Source organism: Antechinus flavipes, chromosome 4, assembly GCF_016432865.1.
Source record: "Antechinus flavipes isolate AdamAnt ecotype Samford, QLD, Australia chromosome 4, AdamAnt_v2, whole genome shotgun sequence".
In the NCBI taxonomy this organism is placed as follows: Eukaryota; Metazoa; Chordata; class Mammalia; order Dasyuromorphia; family Dasyuridae; genus Antechinus; species Antechinus flavipes.
Genome location: NC_067401.1, coordinates 28,621,853 through 28,627,852, shown reverse-complemented (window position 1 = coordinate 28,627,852; position 6,000 = coordinate 28,621,853).

The following is a 6,000-nucleotide window of genomic DNA, read 5'->3' as shown; positions in this document are numbered from 1 at the left end:
GTGTAGATGGCTCTTTTCATTACAAGATTATTGGAATTGTTCTGAGATAGATGCATTTTTTTTAACATTATAATCATTTTTTGCTATATCTCAACCACATAACATCTTTTTTTATCTAAGAAAAGCAGTTCAGCAAAACCAACAGACATTGTGATTGAATGTACATGAAACATTCCACACCCATAGTCACCCATCTTTCTTCTGACAAGTGGAAAGTATGTTTCATCACCTGCTTTCCCCAGGCTAAGATTGGGCATTTGTGCAATACAGTTTTGCAAACACTAGGATGCAAATGAAAGAGATTAGTATTACTGTTAGGGAAACATTTTTATGGAGATGCTACTACTGGTTGCAAGTGTCAGGAGAAATAGGGACAAGTAGTTCAGGTATTTCAAAAGGAAAATGTTCCTAAGAGAGGAGAGCATAGTGAATGAAACTCCCATGTAATGCTATATCCTGCATTGTTGGTGGATGGGCAACATGTTTCAGGATCTGGGGTAAATCAATGCCAGGCTCCTCCAAGGACATATACTCCAATTCTTTTGGAATTTTACAGATAAGGAAAACAGAGGAAGGATATTCAGAGAGGTAGTATTGTTGGGTCACAGGCAAGATTTAAATCCATCCAAGAAGTAATTGGCCAGTGTGGCAGGAGTGTAATTTCAAGCTCCTCTGACTTCAGAAGCAGAACTCTTTCCAAAGCATCACTTAAGACAACCCTCTAAGAATACTGCATCCTTCCAGTTGACCATGGATTCTTTTAAAATTCCCATTGGCTATATACTGTAACTCAGAGCAAAAGTCTTGCATGGAGACTTCTCTCACTGGAGAGAATCTATAACTAAAGAATAAAAAGCCCACTTTGATGCTCCTCTGATAATTTAAGAGAGAAGATGACTGAGCATTAAAGAATTGACGCAGGTACAATTTATTTTGGTATTTACTAAAGGATTAGAAGTATAAATTTTTGAAAAAGAAAAAACAAAAAAAAAAAGTAATTTTATTATGCATAACCCCATTTCTTTAGAGTGGAAGCTGCTTGAGGATAGGGTTTTTCTTTTTGTTTTAGAATCCCCAGAGCATGGCACATTATTTTTAGGAGGGGAAGGGAGAATAATAGATCTGTGATTTCACTAATATGGGGAATCACTGGTGAGAAAAGTCTCTCTGCAGATCCAGATGGACATCTGCTCTGCTGTTTACCCTGTTAGGTGACTGGGTCTCTGGTTTGCCCAGGATCACATAAACAGTACTAAACAGAGATAAAACTTGAACCAAGGTTGTTCTGAAGAGCCAGGCCCTTTCATCACACCAACTTGCTTGACACATTAGGAAAAAATGCTTGTTGATTGAATGTGTGCTGAAAGAAGTAATTGCCGGGTATTTGGACTGGAGAAAGATGACTAGGGAGTAATGAGAAATCTGACTTCAAGTGCATTAGGGGCCAATGAGTGCAAAAGATATCAGAAGTATACTGGTGAATAATGGGTAGAATGCTGGATTTGGGGGCAGAGAGTGCAGGGTTCAAACCCCACTTCTAATAAAGACTAGCTTTGTGATTATAGCTACTTCCCCAGTTTCCTCATTTATAAACTGGGTATAATAAGACCTATAGTATCTGTCTCAAAGGATTGTTTTAAAACTTAATCAACAAGTATTTCTTCATTACCTAATACAAGCCAAGCCAAGTATACATTAAGCAATTAATGTGACTCACCTCTGACAGTCTGAATGTGTGATCTTAAGCAAGTCACTTAGCCTCTCAGTGTTTTTAGATTCTCTCTGCTTCATTTTTTCTCGTCTATAAAATGAGTATAATAATAGTATCTATCTTCCAGGGTTGCTTTGAGGATTAAATAAGAAAATATTTATAAAGTGCTTTGTAAATCCCCAAAGAAAGAACACTGGGAAACGAATGTGAACTATCTGCATTTTTGTTTTTCTTCCCGGGTTATTTATACCTTCTGAATCCAATTCTCCCTGTGCAACAAGAGAACTGTTCAGTTCTGCAAACATATATTGTATCTAGGATATACTGCAACATATCTAACATATATAAAACTGCTTGCCATCTAGGGGAGGGGGTGGAAGGAGGGAGAGGAAAAATTGGAACAGAAACGAGTGCAAGGGATAATGTTGTAAAAAAAATTACCCTGGCATGGATTCTGTCAATATAAAGTAATTATTAAATAAAAATTTTTTTAAAAGTGCTTTGTAAATCTTTAAGCATGACATAAATGCTATTTTATTATTATTCTGTGAATGTATTTTATTATTTTGAAGGCAATCAGGGTTAAATGACTTGCTCAGGCTCACTCAATAAGCATTAGATTTGAGCTTGGTCCTCCTGACAGGGACACTGCTCTATCCACTGCATCAGTAAGTTGTCCCTGAACTTGTTTTATCATCTCAGTAGCTGTATTTCAACATAATTAGTTTCCTGTGTATTTTATTTTATGCGTTTAAAAACATTATTCTAAAGAGTCCATAAAAACCACTGCTCTAAGATTCTTAAGTCACAACATATTCACCTGAATTGGTAAGAAATCATAGATCCTAGTTCCTAACCCTCTGTGCCAAGCACTGTGCTCATTGTTGGGGATACAAAGACAGAAGTGAAATTATTCTTGCTCTCAAGGAGCCTACATTCTCTTAGGGAGATATCTTATCTCATCTTGGCTAGTCCTGTCTTATTCCTTCCCTTCCTGTTTTTTCTCTCTTTCCTTTTCTCTCCCTCCTTTCTTCCCTTCTTCCCTTTATGTGTATGTTTTTTTCTGTCTCTGTATCTCAATCCTCCCTTCCTCCCTCTCTTCCCTCTTACTCTTTCTGTGTCTCTGTTTCTCTATATATACATAAACATATACATACATATATGACATATATAAACATAAAGCAGATATATATAAAAGTGAATGAACAGGGGAAAGGCACTAATATCTGGGGAGATCAGAAAAAGTTAGAGAAGATGATGTGCATAAATCACTTTGCAAACTTTACAACAATTAGAGCTCTTCAAAGAAACTAAAATAGCTCCTTTAACTCTGCAGCTAAAATAAGTTCCCCTCTCACAGTAGTTCTTCAAGCAAAGGCTGGGGGGGGTCCATTGTGTTTGTGTAATATGTAGTGTTGCTGGATAGTTTCTGGGGTCCGTTTTAGTTCTAAAATTCTGTGAAGTTATGGTAATAGAAGCAAGTGGGGAGGAAGAAAAAAATGTGACCTTGGAGACAAGTAATTCAGCAGCTTATCTGACTCAGGAGCCACAGTCCATGTTTCCTTTTTAATTACATAGTTGCTGATTAAATGGCTGGCCAACAGCATTTCTCACAGAAAGACTACACATTTATCTTCAGAAGTATCCATCAGCCCTTCTGTAACATTTCTTTATGTCCTTTGGAAACATTTTTTCAGATTTACAAGCAACTATCTCTTTCTGACTCTCTTAATCTGTCTCTTGTCTGTTTCTGCGTGTGTCTGTCTGTCTTTGTCTCTTTATTTTCTATGTCTCTGTTTCTTTCTCTGTGTGTCCTTCTGTGTCTGACTCTTTCCCTCCCTCCCTTCTTTCATCTGTCTCTCTCTCTCTCCCCTATCCCTTTCTTTTTCCTTATTCCTTCCTTCCTTCCTTTTCTCCTCCCCTCCATGTGTGTATGTATCTGTGAGTGGGAGAAGGAAACTTACCTTGAAAGTAAAAAACAGAAGGCTCCTGAAATCTTACCCCTGACTCCTAATTTGATTGTGAATAAGACTTAGAACTTGAAAGTACTTTCGAGATCACACAATCTGTCTCAATTTACTAAACTGAGCCTAAGCAAGAGGAAATGGCTGTTCAAGGTCACCCAGAGTACAAACAGCAAAGCCTATTTTGAACACAAGTCCCCACAGCCAAAAGTCAAAATTTTCCAATACCTGTACTACTCTGCCTCCTTTAAAAAGCCTCTGAGTGGGATTTGTAGCAAGCCCAATGTAGAAGTTCTTCCCATTCTTCGTGCAGAACCTTTGGCAGACAGTATGATAAAGCCCATGGAGTCCTTTTCAGAGTGTTTTTATTTGTATAAAGATTTGCATATGATTGTAAAAGAAATCAATTAAGTTGAAATATAGTTATCCCAAAAATTGTAACATCATGAAACCAAGGGTAAGAATCCTTTGCCCAGTGAGGAGACAGGTGGCTTTGGAGTGTAAAAAGGTTTTGTCCAGGTCCTTCTCTATCATTTTTCCTATGTGACCCAAGTGGAAAACTACTCAACACTCTTAAGTTGCAAATACTAGTGATCAACATTGGTGCAGGGACTTTCCCTAACCTAGTGAATAATAGTTCAATCGAGTTTAATAGAGAACTCATGAGTAGGAAAAGAATGTGCATGGTGAAAGTAACCAACATCAGAGTCTGGCAAGGCATGAGAATCAATTTCAGCTTCCAATTTTGACCTTTTCATTTTCCTTTGCAATGTTTTTTCCAACCCTCTTAGCTGTTCAAGCCCCTCTACCTCTTCCTATTTTTCCCAATCAAAAATTACTGTTCCAGAAATATTCCAATAAATTCAGTATATTAAAGTGTCATTGATTGATAAGCTCCCCTGGGTTGCCTCTTTTAAGGGTATTTTTATTTTATAAGATGAAAATAAAATCCAGAGGACTGAAATTCAGAGAGAAATTTTAGGTATCAGTAAGTAAATGCAGAAGGAAGACATTTTGGGAAGGGAAAGAAATGATGGAGTCTCTTCAGGGCATCTTTAAAATTTTATCATCAGACCAAGATACTCAAGGAATTGATTCTATATATATATATATATGTGTGTGTGTGTGTGTGTGTGTGTGTGTGTATGTGTGTGTGTGTGTATATACACACACATACACACACACACACACACATATATATATATATATGAAAAAGACATTATTCAATAGATAAATGGTCACAGGATATGAATATGTAGTTTTCAAAAGAAGAAATCTATCAATATTCACATTTTTAAAAATGCTCCAAACCACTAAAGAATTAGACAAGTACTAATTAAAGCAACCCTGAGATTGAATCTCATACCATCTGATTAGCAAAAATGACAACATGATAATAAGTCTTGGAGGATTTTGAAAAAAATAAGCATACCAGTACCTTACTGGTAAAGTGAATTGAACCAGCCATTGTGAAAATCAATATGGAACTCTATCCCCAAAGTTATTAAACTTTGCTTATTCTTTGCCTCAGAGATACCACTGCTAATTCTGTACCTCAAAGAAATTTTTTTAAAAAGTAAGAGGACCTATCTGTTCAAAACTTTTTTATAGCAGCTATTTTTTTTTTTTGTTTTTGTAGCAAATAACTGGAGACTAGGGTGGGACTTATCAATGAGGAAATGGCTGAACAAATTATAATACGTGAATATAATGGAATATTATTGTGCCATTAGAAATGAAGAAAGAACGATTTCAGAAAAATTTAGTAAAAGTATGAACAGATACAGAGTGAAATAAGGAAAACCAGAAAATTTACATAATATATGTTTAAATAAAAACTCTTAAAGACTTAAGACAATGATCTGTATAATTACCAATGATGAGCCCAAAGGACCAACAATGAAGCATGCTACCCTCTTCTCGATGGGGTGACAAGCCCAAGGCACAGAATTAAACTTGTATTTTTGGGCATTGCCAGAGTGTGAATTAGTATTGTTTAACTGTGCTTATTTGCTACCTGGGTTTTGTTTTTCCATCCTCCTCCACCCCAATTGAGGAATAGAAATAGTATTGTCAAAAGGAAGAAAGAAAGGTTAACAAGGAAATTCGGAAGGAAAAACATGATCAGAACAGCTTTGAAAATCAAATATTGAATTATATGTTTAAAGGGAAAAGCCATATATGAGAGATACATAATTTTATAAGAATTCTTTTTTATTTACTCTATACTGTATATGAAAATTTCATTTTATTTCATACTTAAGTTCAGAAATTAAAAAAAAAATTAAAAGAAACCTCACCATCAGGTCCCAATTACTTCACCTA